The sequence below is a fragment of the Cervus elaphus genome, chromosome 32 (genome assembly GCF_910594005.1).
Source record: "Cervus elaphus chromosome 32, mCerEla1.1, whole genome shotgun sequence".
Classification (NCBI taxonomy): Eukaryota; Metazoa; Chordata; class Mammalia; order Artiodactyla; family Cervidae; genus Cervus; species Cervus elaphus.
The window spans coordinates 50182924-50206060 of NC_057846.1; the positions used below are offsets into that span (position 1 = coordinate 50182924).

General features: G+C 42.4%; 1 protein-coding gene across 2 annotated transcripts in view; it reads left to right on the forward strand.

Moving 5' to 3' along the window:
* The window catches only part of ZNF385D (zinc finger protein 385D), a 931118-nt gene that overhangs the window by 44865 nt on the left and 863116 nt on the right, over window positions 1–23137 (forward strand). The window contains exon 2 of one of the 2 annotated variants that reach the window (XM_043893476.1): window positions 16534–16573. The exons of the other annotated variant lie outside the window; for it this stretch is intronic. The gene's annotated coding sequence lies outside the window, so the exon portion shown is untranslated. The remainder of the gene's footprint in view (window positions 1–16533; window positions 16574–23137) is intronic. 2 annotated transcript variants of the gene reach the window in all.

A 23137-nucleotide genomic window follows, 5' to 3' on the forward strand; every position in this document is an offset into this window, starting at 1 on the left:
TCCTGACCACTAGCGCCCCCTAGCACGAATGAACCTATCTACAGAACGGGATCAGAGGCGCAGACGGACAGACAGGAACAGACGCGCAGACAGAACAGGGACAGACGCGCGGACGGACAGACAGTACAGGAACAGACGTGCAGAGGGACAGACAGAACAGGAACAGACGCGCGGACGAACAGACGCGCGGACGGACAGACAAACAGACGCGCAGACGGACAGAACAGGAACAGACGCGCGGACAGAACAGGAACAGACGCGCGGACGGACAGACAGGAACAGACGCGCGGATGGACAGACAGAAACAGATGCGTGGACGGACAGACAGGAACAGACGCGCGGACAGACAGGAACAGACGTGCATACAGACAGAACAGACTTGTTGCCAAGCGGTAGGGCAATCGGGGAGAGAAGAACTGGGAATCTGAGATGAGCCGATGGGAACTGTTGCATATGGGATGGAGAAAGAAGGAGGTCCCACTGTATAGCACTGGGAACCATATTCGATATCCTGTGATAAACCATCGTGGACAAGAATGTGAAATACAGAATGTATATATGTGTTTAATGAGTCACTTTTACAGCAGAGACCAGCACAACATTGTAAATCGACTATACTTCCATAAAAAAATGAAATGAATGTATCTAGTCCCAATTGTATTATAAAATACATACCATATTCCAAAACATATTGTTAATAACCTTTATATTGATTATATGTTGAAATTATAATATTTTGGGCATGCTGGCTTAAAGCATCCTATTAAAGTTAACACCATCTGTTTCTCTTTTACTATTTAACATTACCGCATGAGAAAAATATTAAATTCTGGCTTGCATTACATCTTTCATGCACAGTGTTGGTCGATATAATATTGAAACTCATGGCAACAGTTTCAGGAGATGATATCACAAGGAATGGTGGAGAAAATATTTGAAGAGCTGTTAGCAAATTATTTTTCTACAGTTGGAAAAAGATTGGGGTCGACACATCAAAATGCACCTCAGGCCATGCTCGGGATAAATGAAGCAAGGGCATATTCAGGGAGTCTGTGACACTGAAGAGCCTCGAGTACAGAAGAATAATCTGAAACCTGCTAACCGTGCACACAGGTTACCTAGGAAGAGACGGCTGGATCAACAGTACATTTCTCTGGAGGACACAGATGATGGAGTAACAAATTCATAAGCCAAAATAATATTGTCAATCTAAAAATGTTATACAAGACTTAACTATTATTCAGGGATAAGGGGAAAAGCATAAGGAAAAAAGATATTGTCAAATAAAGAACATGAAAACATCAAATTACTTTACCATCCAGAGATCCTCGCTAAGTGTTCTTGAGGGTTGTGTAGGCAGCATGGACAGTGGGCCAGAGGAAGACATGGTTCATGAGAAACATGGAGCATAGAAAGTGATAAAATATTAATGTCTTTAATTCATTTTAATTGAGATGTAATTGCCCAAATTTGGAAAACTCAGCAGTGGCCACAGGACTAGAAAGGGTCAGTTTTCATTCCAATCCCTAAGAAAGGCAATCCCAAAGAATGCTCAAAATACCGCACAACTGCACTCATCTCACACGCTAGTAAAGTAATGCTCAAAATTCTCCAGGCCAGGCTTCAGCAATACGTGAACTGTGAACTTCCAGATGTTCAAGCTGGTTTTAGAAAAGGCAGAGAAACCAGAGATCAAATTGCCAATATCCACTGGATCATCAAAAAAGCAAGAGAGTTCAAGAAAAACATCTATGTTTGCTTTATTGACTATGCCAAAGCCTTCTGTGTGGATCACAATAAACTGTGTAAAATTCTGAAAGAGATGGGAATACCAGACCACCTGACCTGCCTCTTGAGAAACCTGTATGCAGGTCAGGAAGCAACAGTTAGAACTGGACATGGAACAACAGACTGGTTCCAAATAGGAAAAGGAGTACGTCAAGGCTGTATATTGTCACCCTGCTTATTTAACTTATATGCAGAGTACATCATGAGAAACGCTGGGCTGGATGAAGAACAAGCTGGAATCAAGATTGCCAGGAGAAATATAAATAACCTCAGATATGCAGATAATACCACACTTATGGCAGAAAGTGAAGAGGAACTAAAAAGCCTCTTGATGAAAGTGAAGGAGGAGAGTGAAAAAGTTGGCTTAAAGCTTAACATTCAGAAAACTAAGATCATGGCATCTGGTCCCATTACCTCATGGAAAATAGATGGGGAGATAGTGGAAACAGTGTCAGACTTTATTTTTTGCGGGGGACTCCAAAATCACTGCAAATGGTGACTGCAGCCATGAAATTAAAAGACTCTTGTTCCTTGGAAGGAAAGTTATGACCAACCTAGACAGCATATTAAAAAGCAGAGACATTACTTTGCCAACAAAGGTCCGTCTGGTCAAGGCTATGGTTTTTACAGGGGTCATGTATGGATGTGAGAGTTGGACTGTGAAGAAAGCTGAGGGCCAAAGAATTGATGCTTTTGAACTGTGGTACTGGAGAAGACTCTTGAGAGTCCCTTGAACTGCAAGGAGATCCAACCAGTCCATCCTAAAGGAGATCAGTCCTGGGTGTTCATTGGAAGGACTGATGCTGAAACTGAAACTCCAATACTTTGGCTACCTGATGTGAAGAGTTGACTCATTGGAAAAGACCCTGATGCTGGGAGGGATTGGGGGCAGGAGGAGAAGGGGACGACAGAGGATGAGGTGGCTGGATGGCATCACCGACTCGATGGACATGAGTTTGAGTAAACTCCGGGAGTTGGTGATGGACAGGGAGGCCTGGGGTGCTGCGATTCACGGGGTCGCAAAGAGTCGGACACGACTGAGCGACTGAACTGAACTGAACTGAATTGACCTATGACATTATATTCATTTCATGATGATACAACATTTGTACATATTGTGAAATGATCACCATAATAACTCTAGGAAGGGCCTTCCCTGGCGGTCCAGTGGCTAAGGCTCTGAGCTCCCAGTGCAGGGGGACTGGGTTTGGTCAGGGAACCAGATACCGTGGGCTGCACCCAAGACCAAGCGCAGCCAAGTAAAAGTTTTAAAAAGTCTAGATAAGATCCGTCACTGCCCACAGTTACGCTTTTTCTTGCGATGGGAGTTTTCAGATCTACTCCCTCGGCACCTTTCAAGTATAAAACACAGTGTTGTCAGCGATCGTCACTGTGCCCCAAGGACGTTTCCTGGGCAGCTGTTTCCAAACTGAAGTTGCATTTCTTCTTTTCTATTCAATTAAAAAGAAAATTAAAGGCAGGTAAAGTTGAGTAAAAGTAATAATGTGAGTCAGAAAGATGTTCAATGTGTAGTTAGTGTACATGTGGGGTAACACCCAGAATATAGAAATACTGAATTATTTAACTGCATTGGACTCATTTATAACCAACAATATGAGTTATGAAATTAAGAATAATCCCTAAAAAATAGACATGTAGTAGAGTTTCCAAAGTAGAAAATAAGAAAAAAAGGATTCTACAGAAACGTATCAATCCAACAGAAGCATGAAGTGAGAGACGGAAAAAAAAAGGGAAAATCGATAGAGTTAGCAAGAAGCATGAAAAACATAATGCACATATTTTAAAGTCCAAGTGGATTGTTAATCACCTAGTATGTAAGTCTATTAAACACTTATTAAAAGTCAGAAATTATCAGATGAAAAGGAGTAAAAGACACAGATAATGGAAAACAAACGAAAAGGAAGAGAAAAGAAATAAATGGAGAACAGTGCTCACCACACACCAGCAATTCAATAAATGTTCCTTGTGTTTTCAGGGTTTTCTCCCAGATGATGGATGCTTTCATATTAAAATGATTAGGTTCTTTATTTTATCCCGTAACCTGCTGAAACAGAGACACCATGAAGAGAAATGCCTGAGGACAGCAATGTTCTTTTCTGTCCAAGGACAGCATTTACACAGCATGGGGGCAGAGGCGGCCCATCACTTGTGCACATCTTCACTGAACCAGCTCCTCTACCCCGGCCGAGAGCCCGGTTTAAACACGCAGCAACGTGGGTGGACCCAGACGTCGTCATGCCAAGTGAAGTAATTCAGACAGAGAAAGGCCAGTATCATGTGATACCACGCACACGTCAGATCTAATTTAAAGATGGATACAAAGGAACGTATGCGCAAAACAGAAACAGACGCGCAGATTTCAGAGACTAATCTGTGGTCACCAAAGGGGAAACGTGGAGGGTGGGGGGTAAATCAGGAGTGTGGGATGAACACAGACACACTACTATATATGAAATAATTAAGGAGAATTTACTGTATAGCAGAAGGAACTCCACTCAATATGCTCTCATAACCTCTATGGAGAAAGAATCTGAAGAGGAATGGGCAGATGTATGTGAGTAACTGAATCGCTCTGCTGTGCCCATGAAAGCAGCATGACGCTGTCCATCAGGCACTCTTCAATTAGCGCGGCAACATCCGTCAGCCTCTCCCCATCTGCCAGGCAGTGGGCAGTCCGCCTCGGGCGAGCAAGCGAAGGCGGCGTGGAGCACTCTGTGGAGGGAAGGACCTCTTCACTGGGTAGCTGGGTCTCTCTGCAGCTTCACTGGGTAGCTGGGTCTCTCTGCAGCTTCACTGGGTAGCTGTCTCTCTGCAGCTTCGTGTTAGGCTTGGGGGAATTCTTGGAGACGCTGGTCCGAAGCACAGACGTGTGTCTCTGTGTATTTGTCAACGTGCTGGCCCCTCACTGTCTCCGTGTTCTGGAAGGCCTCTGCCAGCACGCCAGGGCTGATGAACTCACGTGGACCTGTGGCGCTCCAAGAGAAAACCAAGAGGCAAGCTTTGATTTTTTTTTTTTTTTTGGTTTCCCCTACTGATAATTTCACTTTGGAAATTAGGTTTCTCTTCTTCCAAGTAATTGTCATCTGAAAGACTCTTCTCTCACCCAATCTCTTTGCTGGTGAAGCAGTCCTTACATTATTCAACTTGTGAGGTTTAACACTCTGACAACCAGTTTGCAAATTGACTTTTGCGGCCCATTGTCATTAGACTTGCAAATTAGGGTGGATGAGTGTTAAAAAGAAACTCTCAGATATTCTCCAAACCTCATTTAGCCAATGATTTCTGCACTTTCCTCATTCTTTTTTTTTTTTTTAAAACAAGAAGTTAAAATAGGTTTCAAAAATAAGCCATCTGGATCTCACTTCCATCTCCTGTCCCTCTAGGGAAGGTGTTAATGACCCAAAGCAAAGACCTGGAACCTTGTAAATGGCTCAGGAGTTTACCATGAGGTGATTTTCTATTTTCTGATACCCCAGCTGCTTTTTATCAATTGCTTTCAGTCTTATGATAAATTCAGACATAGGTGTGAATAAATGGTATAAAATACTTCATATGTATTGTTCTCTTTTTTCTCCCTCAGGCAAACTCTCCATAAAAGTTAAATAATAAAAACCCATGTGCAATGTTTCATTTAAATTTTATGATATTTTTATGCGATATGATAAAATCATATGACTGTGTGTGGCTGCTATTATAACAAGCCCAAACCTTGATTTCAGGTGGTCCTTTTGTGTTTAGTAACCAAGATGCCCTGGATATGGCTCTGGGACCAGCCCATCCTTAACACTGAGGAATAATTTCAGATTATGCTTCAGAGGCAGAGGATGAGACGGTTAGATAGCATCACTGACTCACTGGACATGAATCTGGGCAAACTCTGGGCGATACTGGAGGACGGAGGAGCCTGACTTGGCTGCAGTCCGTGGGGTTGCAAAGTCGGACACTACGTAACAACAGCAGCAGCAGCAAATGTTTTAGAGTAGGATGCCATTTGTTACAAGCAGAGTGTCTTTTAGTGAGGACTCTCAGAAGAGGCTAGCAACATTTGAATCTCAGTTCTACTACTCCTTGTAACTAGTGTGATTTGGGGCAATTGACTTGACTCTCCTCAACCTTAATTCTCCGTTTGCTGAAATGGACGGGAGCAGCATCATCCCCGTCATCAACATCATCATCGTTTCTAGAGTCACTGTGAGGACAAAATGAGGTAGTTCTTGTAGCACAGTTAACTCAGTAACTTGCCGCTTTTCAGGACAGGAATGTTTAATAAAAGGCATTTCCTCTCAAGTAGCCAAGTAACATCAGTCCTTCCTTTTTGCCACTTTATTGTAGCAAATGCAATACTTTGTCACTTTCCTCTTCCCAGTGTTCCTAAATGCTTCTGAGTATCCCTAAAGAATTTTTCTTGATCCTGTAAAGCAGCAAGCATGTGCCAAAGGTCTGTAGGAGCATGGTTGATTTCCAGCACTGTGTTACTCTGAAGTGTGCAGCAGAGATTCAGCTTCACATACGCACATGTTCCTTCTCTTTCAGATTCTTTCCCCGCACAGGTTATCACAGAATGTTGAGGAGAGTCCCGTGGTCTACACACTCAGTCCTTGTTGGTTATGTTATGTGTAGAGTGTGTGCATTTTAGTCCTAAGGGCCTGATGCTGTCTCTTGTTTGTAAAACCCCAGTCCACCTGGGTGGATCAGGACCACTTGGCACTCACGCCTCATTCTTGGCTTGTTGGCTTTTTTTCCTTGGCCCTATCCTCTGCTTCACCCTCTTCTATCTTGCCCTGCATGGAGATTCAGACCACTCTTTTTAGTGTCCAAAGCATAGAGGAGAACAGAATTTCAACTCCTCACGAGAAACAAGGAGGAGTGAAACCGCAGGCACAGAAGGCCTAGGAGAGGGCGGGAGCTGGGCCCTGGGCTGCAGGCGCTGCGGGGGGTTCTGGCCGCGGAGCGACCCCATCTGGGGCACGGAGCCCCCCTTCCCCGAGCACAGGTGTGTCTCCCACAGTGCTCGGCTCCTCCAGCCGTTTCTCCAGGGCTTGGGGGAGGGAGCGGCCCTCTCACCTCCCAGGTTCAAGGTGACCCCCCAATCAGCATTACCGATGCAGACAGGAGATGTGCCCGTGACAGACGTGCCCACTCGGGTAAGACAGAGATAGGACCCTTAGGGTCTGAGTGTCCGTGGCCTTTCCCCTTGTCACGTGATGAAGGGAGAGCCAAACTTGAGTCCAGACTCACCGAGGCGCATTTTCAGAACTAGGCGGGGAGGGGAGGGCAGGAGAGGAGGGGCGCGGGTGGGCCTTCCTTGGAGCTGGGCCGCCAGGGCCTGAGGGGAGGGGAACGCGACGGGTGGGCTGTTCCTGAGAAGGGAGGTCACAGGGCACTGGGAGGTGTGGAGCTTTGGGCAGAGAGATGGGTGAGGATGGTACTGGGAGCGGCGCCTTGGCCGGGTGGTGACTGCCTCTGGGCCGCCTCTCAGTGATGCCAAACGCTCCGTTTCTTTGTACCCCAGTGCTCAATCGAGTCTTGGAGATAAGAGTTTAGGGTGAAGCAAAAAAGGGTAGCTTTATTACTTTGCCAGGCAAAGGGGGACACCATGGGCTAATGCCCTCAAAACTGTGTCCCCACTTGGAGAGGAAACTGTAAAGGTTCAAAGAGGGCGTGGTCAGCTCATGGGCGTTCTTCTGATGGGGTGAGGGGGTCAGCATCGTCAGCCCTCTGGTCCCAGCCAGTCTGGGCTCTACACGCCTGTGGCCAGTGTGCCCTTAACGTGCCCCACTTGGAGGGGGTTTCAGCATCTGCAGAGCGGCTCAAAGGTGTGTGTGTCCTGTGATGGGGACCCGGGCCCCGCCCCACGGCTGCGCGCTTGTCTCTCTTGACTGTTTCTCCCTGGTGCTCTGTATCCCCTCCCTTCCCTAGTTAGCAACTGCTTGAATCTGCCGGTTGGAATCCAGGGAAGGTCATGGAGGCTGAATGAAGGCTGTTTCCTGTCCTCAGAAGAGTAAGGGACACAGAAATGCTTTGTGCCCAGGAGCCCCATAGCATCCTGATCTGTATCATCAACCGCATTTTCAGTTAAAAACTACTAGGCTTTAGAGGATGGGGTGGGGGAAGGGGGGATTCTTTTTTGATCCCTCATGATACCGAGACTGGCCTTAAGAGAGGGCAAGGTGGTCCAGTTTTATTAGACTACATGTATCACTCTATATATAAAGATTCTATTAGAGTACATGTATCGATCTATATAAAAAGATTCACAGTGCAATTTTCCAGAGCTTGTCATTTAGGAGAGATTTTTTTTTACTTTGTTGTTGTGTAGCTAAAGGATTCAAGGATTCAAGGGCCTATTCCACTTGCCCCCTTTCCCACTAAAAGTAGAACCAAAGTACGTTTGAGACCCCGACATCCTAACTGTATTTAAAAGTGCTCCAAGCTAGAGTTTCTAAACTGTTTATTTTTCATTCCAACCTTTAAAAAATTCTGGAAAAATTTTCTAGAAAAAGAAACCTCAAGGTCAGAAAACCTGGACTTTTTTCCCTTCAGAATTTATTATATATATATTTTATATATATATATAAATTATAAAATTATATATATAAATTATATACACATTTATTATAGTCGCAATCATAATTAGCAATTGTGAAGCTGTCTGTGGCATGCACAGAACCTTGCATTTTCGTTTAGTTAATCCTCACCACAAATCTACAACATGCTATCAGCGTTACAACTCTGATCTTCATTTTACTGTAGAAGGAGCTGGTGCACAGAGAGATTCAGTGACTTGCCCAGGGTCACACACCTGGTACGTGGCAGAGGTCAGATTCCAACCCAGGCAATGTGAGATGTCTGCTTTTACTCACTGTGTTTTACTGTCTGGATAAAGACCACTTTGTCAGTTGCATGCCCAGAATAGATAACAGTGATAAGCAATCAAAGGGGAGGCATTATTGAAGAGGAGGCACTTGGGATGAGTGGAGATTAAGGCGTGTAGAGGCCAGGAAGAGACCTCTGTGACAGAATGCTTCTGCTACAGCTCTGTAAAGCAGCTATGCCTTTCTTCTTCAGTCACTCACTCATGTCCACCTCTGTGACCCCAGGGATGGTAGCCCGCCAGGCTGCTCTGTCCATGGGACTTCCCAGGCAGGGATACTGGAGTGGGTTGACGTGCCCTTCTCTAGGGTATCTTCCCAACCCAGGGATCGAACTCACGCCTCTTGCTTGGCAGGCAGATTCTTTACCACTGAAACACCAGAGAAGCCCAAAAGCAACTATACTCTGATAAAAATTAATTTAAAAGAAGCAAAAAAACCCCCAAATGCTGTTTCCATATCTTATAATTCCTTTTCCAAATGAACTTTGGTGTTAGCGAGTCAAATTCCATTAAAACATGCTGTTGGGATTTTGATTGGGATTGTACTTAATATATAGATAATATGGGAGAACAGAAATCTTTAGAATGTTGAGACTACTCATTGGATCATAAAATGTTTTTCCATTTTACTTTCATCTTTGGTGTCAGCAGATTGGTGTATTTCTTCACCTAAGTTGGGCACGTTTCTGTTATTTATCCCTGGTTTTATTTGTGTTGCTACTATGAATGGACTTCCATTATGTTATAAATCCTATTCTTGGTATACAGAAGAGTCTTTGCATCAGGTGTATTTATTTCACAGATGGACACCTTACTGAAATATCTTATTAGCTCTAGATGGTTGGGGGCAATGATTTGTATTGATCACCTAGTGCGTTGCCTGACTCACTATATAAGGACACAGCGAAGGTTACCTGTTACACTTTTTATGATTAAGCAACAGATTCAGCTTATTATTTTGTGTATGATTTTGCATCTCTATCCATAAATGATATTTTTGTAGATGTTTGCCTTAGCATTTCTTTAAGAATCTGTTTTTCACCATCTTTAAGAATAAAGCACTACCTAGTGCTTCCTCCCTTGAAAAGAAGACATTAATTGTATTTATTAACAGCTAAATTCCACATTCAGTCACCCCCCCTATCCTGACCCCTCTCAGTTTTGTATCTTGAGGTTTCAGGTCTAGATGACGATTGTAGCTAAATGAGTGAGCATTTTCAGCGGTCAGGAAGTCAGCAGAAGCCAAGGGTGGTACTGGGGGCCTAGCAGATCCAGTTTGTCACCCACTTTCTGCTCTGTTCTCCACTCGGATCTTCTTGTTCTGTTGAATCTTGTGGGCCCTTGTGAGCATCCGAGATAATGGAAGAACTTTTCTCGGCTCTGAGCCTTGTAACCAGCAACAGAGAGCCCGAGCAAGGGGCAGAAACGGGTCCGTCCCAGGGACAGCATGACCCGCAGAAAATGAAGGCCCCGGGGTGGGGATGATTGGTACTGATGCCAGACGTTCGTGCCAGTTCTCCTGCAAGCCACATAGAGGTTGGGCAGCTTTCTCCTGCCCTAATAGCACAGGAGGACTTGGGGATCCAAAGGATTCCCCGGCCAAGGCCTCTTACACAGGTCCTGGCCCTGTGGGTAGAGACTGCAACTTCCACCATCCTCAGGAGGATTGTCCTGCAGGTCCCGTCAGAGAAGAAAGCCCATTTACGGTGCTCCAGCAATGAGGAGGGAAGAAGGGGCTGCTGGAGGAGGCAGGCGACACCCTGATTAAAAGGAATCAAAAGTGCTTCTGTGAAGACTGTCTGGAACTTAAAGCATATTTTCGAACTTAGTAATTCAGGAGAAATGCTGAAGAAGAAAACCACTGAATGATTGGAGAGATGGAATAGCCGAACACAAGATAGTATGTGAGGAAGTGTTTGTAAGAAACTTGGAGGGTCATGCAATAGGTGTTTTATGCAAAGAATAGTATTCTTTGTTTCCAGTGGGACAGAAAATAACATTGAAAGGGCTGCATTGGTGGAAAAGCTTGGGATAAGCTGTAAAGTGCCTCATGTCTGAAATTAAGGAAGAAAACTTATAAAATTCTGCAAAGTCCACTGAAGTTTCCCCCAAAGGTCACACTCACTGTGGTGCTTGTTTACAGTACTGAGATATAAAGAAGAGTGAAACAGTGTCCAGATTTCAGAGGGAAACCTCCTCCAGCGTAGCATGACTATATTCAGTCAAGGTTGTTTTTGTTATTTAGTTGCTAAGTCTTGTCTAACTCTTTTGTGACCTTATGGCCTGTAGCCCGCCAGGTCCTTCTGTCCATGGGATTTCCCAGGCAAGAATAATGGAGTGGGTTGCTATTTCCTTCTCCAAGCGATCTTCCCAACTCAGGGATCCAACCCAGAAATCCCACCCGGGTCTCCTGCATTGCAGTCAGATTCTTTACTACTGAGCCACCAGGGAACATATATGTATTTCTGAAAAACAGATCAAGTTATCAACAAAGATTATGGTTGCTTGGTTGGCTTTTGAGGGTTTTATTTGGGTTTTGCTTTTTTTTTAATACTATAATTTTTCTACCATGGACATTGTCTGAAAGTGAACCTGACAGTTGCTCAGTCCTGAGTCTTTGTGACCCCGTGGACTGTAGCCTGCCAGGCTCCTGTGTGCATAGAGTTCTCCAGGCAAGAATATTGGAAAGTGACCCTTCTCCAGGGGATCTTCCCAACCCAGGGATCAAACCCAGGTCTCCCGCCTTGCAGGCGGATTGTTTACCATGTGACCCACCAGGGAAGCCCAAGAATACTGGAGTGGGTAGCCTATCCCTTCTCCAGAGGATCTTCCCAACTCAGGACTTGAACCGGGGTCTCTTGCATTTCAGGCAGATTCTTTATCAGCTCAGCTACCAGGGAAGCTCTGGACGTTGTCTGCTTAACCAGGAAAGGATAACTTTTGGAAAAATAAGACAAAGATTAACTATCTTTCAAGTCCAATTTTCAGTTCAATTCAGTCGCTCAGTCGCGTCCGACTCTTTGCAACCCCATGAATCGCAGCACGCCAGGCCTCCCTGTCTATCACCAACTCCCGGAGTTTACTCAAACTCATATCCATTGAGTCGGTGATGCCATCCAACCATCTCATCCTCTGTCATCCCCTTCTCCTCCCACCTTCAATCTTTCCCAGCACTAGGGTCTTTTCCGATGAGTCAGTTCTTTGCATCAGGTGGCCAAAGTACTGGAGTTTCAGCTTCAACATCAGTCCTTCCAATGAATATTCAGGATTGACTTCCTTTAGGATGGACTGGTTGGATCTCCTTGCAGTCCAAGGGACTCTCAAGAGTCTTCTCCAACACCACAGTTCAAAAGCATCAGTTTTTCGGCGCTCAGCTTTCTTCACAGTCCAACTCTCACATCCATACATGACCACTGGAAAAACAATAGCCTTGACTAGACAGATCTTTGTTGGCTAAGTAATGTCTCTGCTTTTTAATATGCTGTCTAGATTGGTCATAACTTTCCTTCCAAGGAGTAAGTGTCTTCTAATTTCATGGCTTCAGTTACCATCTGCAGTGATTTTGGAGCCCCCTAACAATAAAGTCTGACACTGTTTCCACTGTTTCCCCATCTACTTCCCATGAAGTGATGGGACTGGATTCTATCATCTTAGTTTTCTGATTGTTGAGCTTTAAGCCAACTTTTTCACTCTCCTCTTTCACTTTCATCAAGAGACTCTTCAGTTCTTCTTCACTTTGCACCATAGAGGTGGTGTCATCTGCATATCTGAGGTTATTGATGTTTCCCCGGCAATCTTGATTCCAGCTTGTGTCTCATCCAGCCAAGTGTTTCTCATGGAAGCAACGTCTGATGCTGTAAAGAGCAATATTGCATAGGAACCTGGAATGTTAGGCCCATGAATCAAGGCAGATTGGAAGTGGTCAGACAGGAGATGGCAAGAGTGAATGTCGACATTTTAGAAATCAGTGAACTAAAAGGGAGTGGAATGGATGAATTTAACTCAGATGACCATTATATCTACTACTGTGGACAGGAATCCCTTAGAAGAAATGGAGTAGCCATCATGGTCAACAAAAGAATCTGAAATGCAGTACTTGGATGCAGTCTCAAAAATGACAGAATGATCTCTGTTCATTTCCGAGGGAAACCATTCAATATCATGGTAATCCAAGTTCATGTCCTGACCAGTAATGCTGAGAAAGCTGAAGTTGAATGGTTCTATAAAGACCTACAAGACCTTTTAGAATGAACACCCAAAACAGATGTCCTTTTCATTATAGGGGACTGGAATGGAAAAGTAGGAAGTCCAACTTTACTTGTACATTTTAATTTTCTCTTGCCTTAAAATATGAATTTTAATTCACGATGTGAAGTGGTGCTTAGAACTGACAGAGCAAAATAGCACATACACTCGACTCTGCAACTTTTAGCAGCTTCAGGCTTGTCCAGCACCCTCTAAGTATGGACCTACATACAACAGGAAAGACTACCTTTTTAAGTCATTATTGTTATTAATTTTTAAGAGTCCTCTTTAGCTTTTAGCACACAGGTTAGGAGATGGGCGGAGATGTTTTCCCCGGGATGTTGGTGTGTAGGCCGTTGGGTCCCACGTGAAGCACACACGTACTCTTCCAGAAAACAGTTGAGTGTATGTGCACTGAACTGTCAGAGTCCCCCACAACAGGACCCTGGGTGGGGGTTCCTTGGCCTTGTTAAAGGCAGTTTTAATGATAACATATCTTGAAATGATAAACAGTAAGGTAAATGTTTTCTGTTAAAATTCGTGGGACCAGCAAGAGAGGCACTCAAAGGAAAATGTATGAATAAAATACTATCATTTAAAAAATCTGCTAGAAATTTAAATCACTTTAAGGCCAGCTCCTTGATGACCGCATTAAGGAAAGCTGTCTGCAGTATCAGCCCTGTGCTTCTCATGGCCTTTTCATTCCCATTTTGTCCTTGTCCTTTTGAATTAGAGAATTTTGCAGAGGACGGCATCCCATGACTTATTGGGAGCACAGCTTTGCATAGGAGGAGATTGTGAGTCAGGGATTCAGAAACCAGAGCTATGAGCTCACTGAAATCTGGGCTTCCTTGATGTTGTAAGGAAAACATGTGCATTTGTGTTTAATTACTAATTTTCTTTCAGTGGAATTCTTGGGGCTTTTATCGTACTCCCAAAGAGATCTACAAAAGAAAATGCTACTTCCAGCCCCTGACTGCATCTGTTGAGGTGTTCCTTGTTCCTGCTGTTTGAAGTATCTCTTTCCTCTTGTCCACAATAGTCATTTGTCAGCTTCCCCACCTCCCAATGTTTTGGAATTGTTTTCTTTTATTAAAATCATTTATCTTAATTTTATCCAAAATTTAGGATTTCTAGCAAGTTCCTTTTATATAAACCTACTTTAATATTGCACATTATTCTCTAGATGTTATTTTTTTTTAATTTTGTTCATTTATTTAAGCCGAGTTGTGTCTTTACTGGCGTACAGGCTTTTTTTAGTTGCGGTGAGTGGGACCCCTCTCTAGTTGGGGGGCACGGACTTCTCCTTGCAGTGGCTTCTCGTTGTTGAGTAAGGGCTCTAGGGTGTGCGGGCTTCTTGGCTGTGGCTCCCAGGTTCTAGCACACAGGCTCAGTAGTTGCAGCTCTTGGGGGCTTAGTTGCTCTGCGTCCTGTGGGATCTTCCCGGCCCGGGGATCAAACCTGCGTCTCCTGCATTAGCAGGTGCATTCTTTACCACTGAGCCACCAGGGAAGCCTGTCAAGCTGTTATTTGCTGTGACCTTTTTAGATATGAACAACCATTCAAAAGAGCTTTCTGAATTTGTACTTATTTAATGGATGTTAATTTCACTGATGAATGTTCCAGATAAGTATTCAACAAAACTTTGTTCAGGTCTTTACGTCTAGTAAAGATGAGGTTAAAAGGTAGTTTGAGCCTTTTATATCATCCATATCACTTTCAGAAATGGTTTATCATCTCTTGTTCTCCATTGCATTTATAGAAGGCAGCTGCATGAAAGTTACAAATTTAGCTTTTTTCTTTGTGCTAATTTTTGACATATTTTCTGAAATGGAACAATTTCTAAAAGCCTGCAGTGTAGGCATTTTAGGTAACCTCTTCAGTCATTAATAGGGAAAATATTCATGCTTTTAAAAAGCAAAGTATTCTTTTCTGTAATAAAAATGTCTTCTAGAGGACTTAACCTCTGCATATTTCTTCTCTGACTACAGCTACCGAATTTCCATCCCCTTTTTCCTAACGATATTTCTCTTTCTCCTCACCGCAACCTCCAGTTCCTACTCGTCGTCTTTTTGCACAGTCCTTCTTCCGTTCACAGGCAGCACATGACTACTTCCATGATGTTCAGTCCAGAGGCTGTGATTCCTCTCTTTCAAAAATGTGGGATTTCCTGGAATCATTCCCTTTTAGTTTTGTGTTGTATAGGGCTTCCCAGATAACTCAGTGGTAAAGAACCTGCCTGCCAATGCCGGAGTCACAGGAGACGCAGGTTCGATCCTTGGGTCAGGAAGCTACCCTGGAGGAGAAAATGGCAACTCACTCCAGTATTCTTGCCTAAAAAATCCCATATTTGTGTTGCTGATACTCCATTTTGGATAATTCCCACCACTGAATATTTGTTTCTCTGCTTGCTGTCTCCAAAATTTTGCTGAAAATGTCAGGAAGAGGGCCAATTTATTCACCCACCTGCTCACTTAGTGCTAATTCACCCTGGCGCCTCTCTCCATCAGAAACACTTGCATTCAACTTGAATTCATCTCCTGGTTTCTTCTTCCCAGCTCTAGCTCCATCATTTTCCATTTACCTCAGGTTCCTGACCTAACTCTCTTTGCTCTGGAGACAACTTGTCTGACTCTTGATTAATTTATCAAGGTTATCCGAGGCTTGTGTTCTTCCTGGTTCTCCTTTCCACACCAAATTGTCCCTGCATCTTCACCCATTTTCTCAGTCTTGCCTCTTATATTTGATAGAGAATTTTTGTCCCACTTCGAGCTTGCTCTCCACTTGGGCACTCAGTCCAATCTTATCCGCTTCTTTTTGCCCCAGTCTTTACCTTTCTCATGATCATGGCTTTGTACATTTCCCTTTGTTACCCAGTCCTTCCAGCGCCTGTCTGATTATGTGGCGCTGACTCGATTCTTGCCTGGAGGAGAGCAGGTGATGCAGGCCTGGTCCATCATCAGATGGCTGTGACTGTTGGTTTAGAGTTGGAGCCACTCAGACTTAACTAGAGCAAGCCTTCTCCACGGGGGTGATAGCGCTCCCAGGGAGGGGAGAGTCGGTTATTGGGGGATGGGAAAGTCTTCACCGGGACCATGGTTTGTGGCCCTCCAGAGCTCAACCCTGTTGCAACATGACCTGACAGAGATCTTGGTCCTTATTTCCTGACAAGGGAGGATGCAGGAAAAAGTATTTTAAAAGTTTCTTTAGGGGGAGGGTCATGTAAGAAGCTTGAGAAACATAGTTACAGTGATTGAAAGAGAGACGCTCTTTGCTTTTCTGCAGGACTAGGATCTGAACAAAAGACCTAGGTTTGAATTTCTGCAGCCGACAGCAGAGCCAGGATGAGGACGCAGACCTGAGGACGAGTGGGACCGGCTGGGTCCTGACCGCATCCTATATGCTTCCAAATCCAGTTGTTGCTCCAGGAGAAACCAATGATAGGCTGCTGAGTTATGTGTGCAAATTGCTATTTTTGCTTAAGCCATTGGGTGGTTTTAACTTTATTTTCTCATTGAAGTTTAGTTGACTTACAATTGTACAGCAAAGTAATTCAGGTATGCACATATTTATATCTATTTTTATCAGCTTCTTTTCCCTTCTAGGTTATTACAAAATCCTCAGTAGAGCTCCCTGTGCTACACGGTAGGTCCTTGTTGCTTACTTTTGTATAATAATGTGTAGGTGTTACCCCAGCTTCCTCCTTTATCCCTCTTGCTTCCCTTCCGGTAACCATGAGTTTGCTTCCCATGTCTGTGTGTCTGTTATTTTAATTTTTAATCACTGTCCACTGTAACAACCCTTAACAATATTCTGACTCTGCCGGTACTTATACATACTCCTCCACTACCCATCTTCTCTCTCAATTTTATCATAAATTATACATTCATACCTTGTCATCTTTGCTTGAGTTTTTTTTCTTAGCCATAATGTTCTTGAGTTTCTACATTATAAACTTTTTTTAAGACATATTAAGTAGGGCATGTATACCATGGTCCTCAGTGAATCTCTCCTGCATCTTACTATAGTAGAAATTTATCCATAAGTTAATCTTAGTATTTCTATGCTATATTTTTGAAATGTTGACATGTTTATGTCTTAGTGAGATGGTGAGATTTTGGAGCATCAGTGAACACTTATTCAGTTTTGTATCTTGAGGTTCTCGTAGAGTGCTTTCAAAATAAGAACTGCTCAAGAAAATGGATTTGATTGCATTTTCACTAGCAAATTAATGTGCATACCTAATTTTTCCTCAACATTTCTGAAGAGAAGAGAGAAGCCGATGATCAGAATAATATCTATACAAATCTAAGAATTAAAACCTAGCCCAAAGGGAAGAGACCCAGGTTTCCAATCAGTGATGAATTAACTGGGTTCCTGCACACTTAGGCAGTTTTGCCACTCGAGTGAGTGGGGTGTGAGTGGGGTGGGAAGGCGCAGTGCTCCCAGACAGTGGTCGGTCCTGGGAAGAGGGTCTCCATCAAGCTCTGCAGTCCCCCAGGGATGCCCTGTTGCAAAATGCATCAATAGAGGCTAATTTGTGTCAGAGCTACTAACATCCTTCATCAGATGAAAGGCAAGTATGCCGCTTGACAGAATTGTAGGTGTGTATAGCAGAGCGGCCGGGAATACTGATTTCCTAGCCTGACTGGGATTATAATAGTAAAAACTGACATGTTTCATTGTAGCAAAGCTGATTTTCTGAAGCTTTAAAAAATACTAGATTTGTACCATATTACGAGACAGCGAAGCTTTGATATTGTCTTCTTCTCCTCCTCTCTTTTCATCGTATCTTCAACCAGACTGTTTTTCCAGCTTTATTAAGATTAATTGATATATAACATTATGTAGGTTTAAGGTGTAAGATGTAGTGATTTCGTATATGTATTTATTGCAGAATGCACCACAATAAGGATAGTTAACACATCTGTCACCTCACACAGTTAGCTTTTTCTGGTGTGGCAAGCACTGTATAAATCTACTCTTTTTCAATCAGAATTAATATTGCAAGTTTCTACATGCAGACTAAGTACAACATTCTGTGGAGTTTATACATTTAGGGTTTTTTCCCTTTGATCTTACTTCTATCTCTGCCTTTACCTAGGTTGGACTTAAAAGCAAAATTTAGGTGAAAGAAGAAATAGTTAGATATGTATTTACTATTCTTAAAAATAAAAACAAAAACAAAGGAAAACTTGTCTTGCCAGAAATAAAAACATATTATGAACTTATATTTACTCTTAAAGTGACAGAATATTAGAAATATTAACACAGACAGCAGCATAATACGGAGTTGTTTGAACACCTGATGTCAAGGAGAGGAAAAGCATTACACTCACACAAAAGCAAGTTGTCTTTTTGTTTTTCACTATGTGTAATTTCCTTCAAGTTGACCTGAATATTTAATATAAAATGAAAGCATTAATATTCATGTAATCACTTATATCTGGATACAGTAAGGGTTTGCTGAGCATGAAATCACTGTGTGATACTATAAAGACTGATAGTTTTGACTTCATGAAAGTTAACAACTCTTCAACATTAAAAGTTTCACAGATAAATAATTGTATTTAACTAGTATGAAAAATAGAATAAAAACCTTTAATATAAAAATGTACTTATAAATCAATAAGAAAGCTGTTAATTGAAGATGAACAACATTTACATTAGTACAAAATGGAAGTGAAACTATGAAAGAATTGTTGAAGTCCAACAATCTTAAAAGTGAAACAGAAGAAAACAGCATATATAATCCTCACTTGCAGATTTAAGAGCATTAGAAAAAATGTTCCTAATGGTGACATTAAAACGTAAATGACTGGTAGAAGCAGTCATGTTTCCTCTCAAGTAAGCAATTGATAATAAATATCAAAATATTTAAAGGTGTTTATTTTCACTTTCTTTGAGTCAGTGATTCAGCTTCTAGCAATTTGCTGTAAGCACTAATCATTGATGCGGCTATGGGTTAGTTGCAGTAATATATGTGTGTATATATATATATATATCAGTGAAACCATGGGATAGCACAGAAGTTCAAAAATTTGATAATGAATCAAACACATTACCGTGAAATATAAACACTAAATTATGCTTTCCAAAGTGTTAGTGTGGAACAGTGATGAGAGGTTAGCATGTAAACCACTTACCGTGTGCCAGGCCCTCTGCTAGGTTAGACTTTGGTGTAGTACCTCATAGCATTTTCACTGCCATCCAGGAAGGAATTTTTCTGTTTTAAGCACAGAAAAATAAAACTCATGTGTGCTAAGTCACTTCAGTCGTTTCTGACTCTCTGTGACCCCATGGACTGTCGCCCGCCAGGCTCCTCTGTCCTTGGGATTCTCCAGACAGGAATACTGGGGTGGGTTGCCATGTCCTCCTCCAGGGGATCTTCCCGACCCAGGGATTGAACTCGCGTCTCTAATGTCTCCTGCATTGGCAGGTGGGTTCTTTACCTCTAGCACCACCTTTGAAGCCCAAAACAAAGCTCAGAGAAGTTAAATTACTTGCCTTTTTTCACAAGCTTGTAATTATGAAGCTTGGATATAAATCCGGGAAGTTGTGTCTCGAGGCTACTTGCAGTGACTACTTTAACTTCTGTACCAGACTGTCACCAGAACGGTCAGTGAGCACAGTCCAAAAAGGTGAACGCACACGTGACACTATGCTTAATGCTGTGTGAAGTCCCAACGAGCTGGCGTGCTTGTTGGGGATCTTAGCTCTCCTCGGAGCGGCCTCTTCCCGTGCAAGTGAACCCTGACCTCTCAGGGAGGCACTGTCTCTTGACGGGATAGGGCTGCGAGCCCGCATGCCTTTACTGGGGATTGGCTGCTTTCTCCTACTTGTTTTGGGTCTTGTGACGTCTGTTGCTGCTGGGGATGTAAAATCCCACCCTTCGGACAATGGTACCTTCCCCCTGGGGATTTCCTGACTGGTTCAGAATAAGGTGCCAAGATGCGTGGCAGGGAGAATGGAAAATGGAAGTGTGGTAAGAGTCACTTTTGAAAGGCTAAAATAGATTAATTGATTACCATTAGGAGAGAGACGATAACTATTTCCGAAGACCGACTAACCTTGAGATTTACCGAAAGAAGGACGTTTAATTATGTCCCTTGACTTTGGTCAACACAGTTGTCAACTCTTGCCACTGACCTTTTCGTGATTTGAAAATGCAAGAAAGCTATCTGGATGCATTTTAGTTTATCTTATACCTTGCCGTGGTTTATCTGGGAGCCTGTTTTTTACGTTAAACATCACTTGTATATCTTAACTCTTAAATAAAACATACGTTTGCCCTCATGATTACATTAATACTCTCTCTGTAAAGAGCCTAGACCAAAATAGCTCCCTGTCCTTATCTTCACCTTTAGCAGTGAGAGACTGGGACAAGGTCACGCCCTCTCAAATCCAAGAAGTGTTTTATTTAGACTTGCTTTTCTCCTTCCTTGGGATGTGTTATTATAGGAAGGATTACCACATGAATAATTTAAAGTTTTAAATGTACAGGGCAGAGATAAGTAAATAATTACAAGCAAAAACTCATTTTTATTTAAAGTAAAAGCAGCTGCAGAAGAGAATTTAAGACGGTTCTGACTTTCTCAAGAAAGGACAGGCGCCCTGCTACATCTTAGCACACTTACTCAAAATGGTGAGTAGCCTGGGGATTCAACAAAAGGGCTGCTTTTCGTTTTTTGTTTCGAATCCATTAGTGGAATATTTTGGCACCCCTAGAGCTGCACAGTGTGGTTTTCTGGGTTATTATTTCCTTTCTGGCAGTATTTTAATACAAGTACAGAAAATGGAAAAATTATCTTTATAGCCTCCATTTTATTGCAGAAGCAGTGCAGGGATTAATCAATTTTCAGCTGGAAAAAATTCCCTAAATTATTAAGCAAACTTTTAAAATTTATTAATCTGCAGAAGGATTTTGGCTATCTTTGTTTTCTCTGTTGCTGAGAGAAAATCGGAAACTTACATGAAAAGTGGATTCACCCCAAGCTCATATTCTGCACGGTGGCATTTTTGCAAGCCCTGTTAAAATCCCCACTTTTTGATTTTCCAGCATGACCTCTTTTTGTCACTGCTTTGGTTTTTTAGAACATTTCTAGTCTGACCTAAGTTTTCCTCTTAATGAACTTCTGGGATCCATGCATTCCAGTCTCCGTGCCTTTTTCCATGCTACCTCTGTTGGGCTCCTGAGCTGTTTCCCTGCCCATCTGAACACTGCCCAGTGAGTAGTAATCGAAGGTCAGGGACCTTTCTACCTTGTCCATCACTAAGCTTCCTTCTTCCTTCACTAGAAATCATTTAATGGAATTCAAGGCAATGGTGCCGTCTTAGGCAAGTTGCAATTTTAAAATAACTTTTAATCATTTTTGTTTAAGGATGTAGTGTTTAAAAAGCAATTTATTTAGCAAGGATGGCAACTTAAGCTATGTTTGGGAATTTATATGAAGAAAACATGGCATTTACATGAAGAAAAGGAAAGCCGATCTCTTGTTTTTATTTCTTGAATTGTAAAATTTCATTCAGAGAGGTGACTAAATAACCTGAAATAGGGAATAAAAGACAATTTGGAATAAATTCCTTTCAATATAATAATTGTTTCAGAGCTTTTTTTATACCTAAAAGTAGATTTTCTTTGTTCTTTAAATAATGTGCAGTCTTTCGGAAGTTGCAGGAAGCCTTAAGATCACCAGAGAGCTCTTTAATTACTATCACAGAGCTTTAAACTATGTTCTCTCCTGTTCTGTTCCCCTGACCTAAGAGGAAATGAAGCTTTAATGAGGCCAGGGTATAGTATGGTATGGAATTTGATTATACATGGAAGAAAATCTGATTCAACTATTTAAAAAATTAAGGGTTATTTCAATTTTATTTGGCTTTAAAGAGCCTCATTTATCTTTCATAATTTTCCCCTTAGAAACACATTTCTAGTTTGTGATGTTATGAACCTTTCATGCAAAAAAGCTGTGTAACTTCTTTGCATGTGTCTTATGTATTTTCCTTAAGAATTGCCTAGTTTAAACTACCTTAAGCAAACAGTTTTTTTAAAAAAGCAAAGAGTAATTCTAGATATGCTGAGAACATGATTTTTAAGCAAACAAATAAGTACCTTACTTTTGACCTCTAGGTCAACACACACACACGCACGCACACACACACACACACACACACCTATTCCTTGAGAAGCTGAAGAGACTTTGTGTTATGATTTCTGTCAACATACTGCATGTGTTACACGCATGTGGTTGGAAGAAAGCTCATCTCCACATTCACGCAGATACACACATACACACAGTGCTTGCATATTCTGCAAATAATCACATCCTTTCCCATATCTTCAGTTCTCATCTCCAGATGATTGCCCTTCAGCCATTGCTGTCATGAAGGTTTCCCAAATCTAAATCTGCAGTCCAGTTGGGCTCCCCAGATTCAGTGCTGTGATCCAAAGCTCTTTATTAGCTACATCATTAAGTTTAATGTCTTTACTGTGGCATTGAAGCTTTTTCTGCATTGTAACTCCAATCCATCTTTATAGATTCATCTTCATTCTTCTTCAGCCTTATTGAATTAAACTGACTCTCAAGCACAACTTGCTGCCCCAGAAGGACTTTCTCAGGCACTTAATTTATCTCTCACTTACTTCCCTGTTCCCTTCTTCAGGGCTCAACTCCCATGCTCAGAAACCATAGGTCTATCCCTGTATTTTAAACCCTGGGCTCTGGAGGAATAAATGGGGTTGGTTCAGTTCCTTTATTTGACTTTCAGCCGCCAATGGGATTATCATCTTTCCTCCTTGGAGCTCTAATGCATATTTATACAGAACCTCTGAAGGCACTTCAAACAGACTTGTATTTATTTTTGGAGTTATGTTTTCCCCTGATCAAAGTGAACATACCTCGATTTCAGGGGTAGTTCTTCTGCAGTAAAATATCTAACATTTTGACTGTCATCTTTATGTGTTAACTTGCTCTTCTCTAGTTTTATAAATCCAGTAAGTCCATCCTAGAAAACAAGTCCATTCTTCCCACACCCCTACAAGCACTTACTAACAAATCTCATCTCTCTGATCATCTGAAATATTACAGGCCCAGTCAACTTACACGGCAGCCATAGCTGCCCAGGAACCTGCTGAGGTTAAAACGCTGTTCCCCCACCTCGGTGAAGATGCTGGTCCTCCGCCTGCTGAAGCAGCAGCATCCCAGTCAG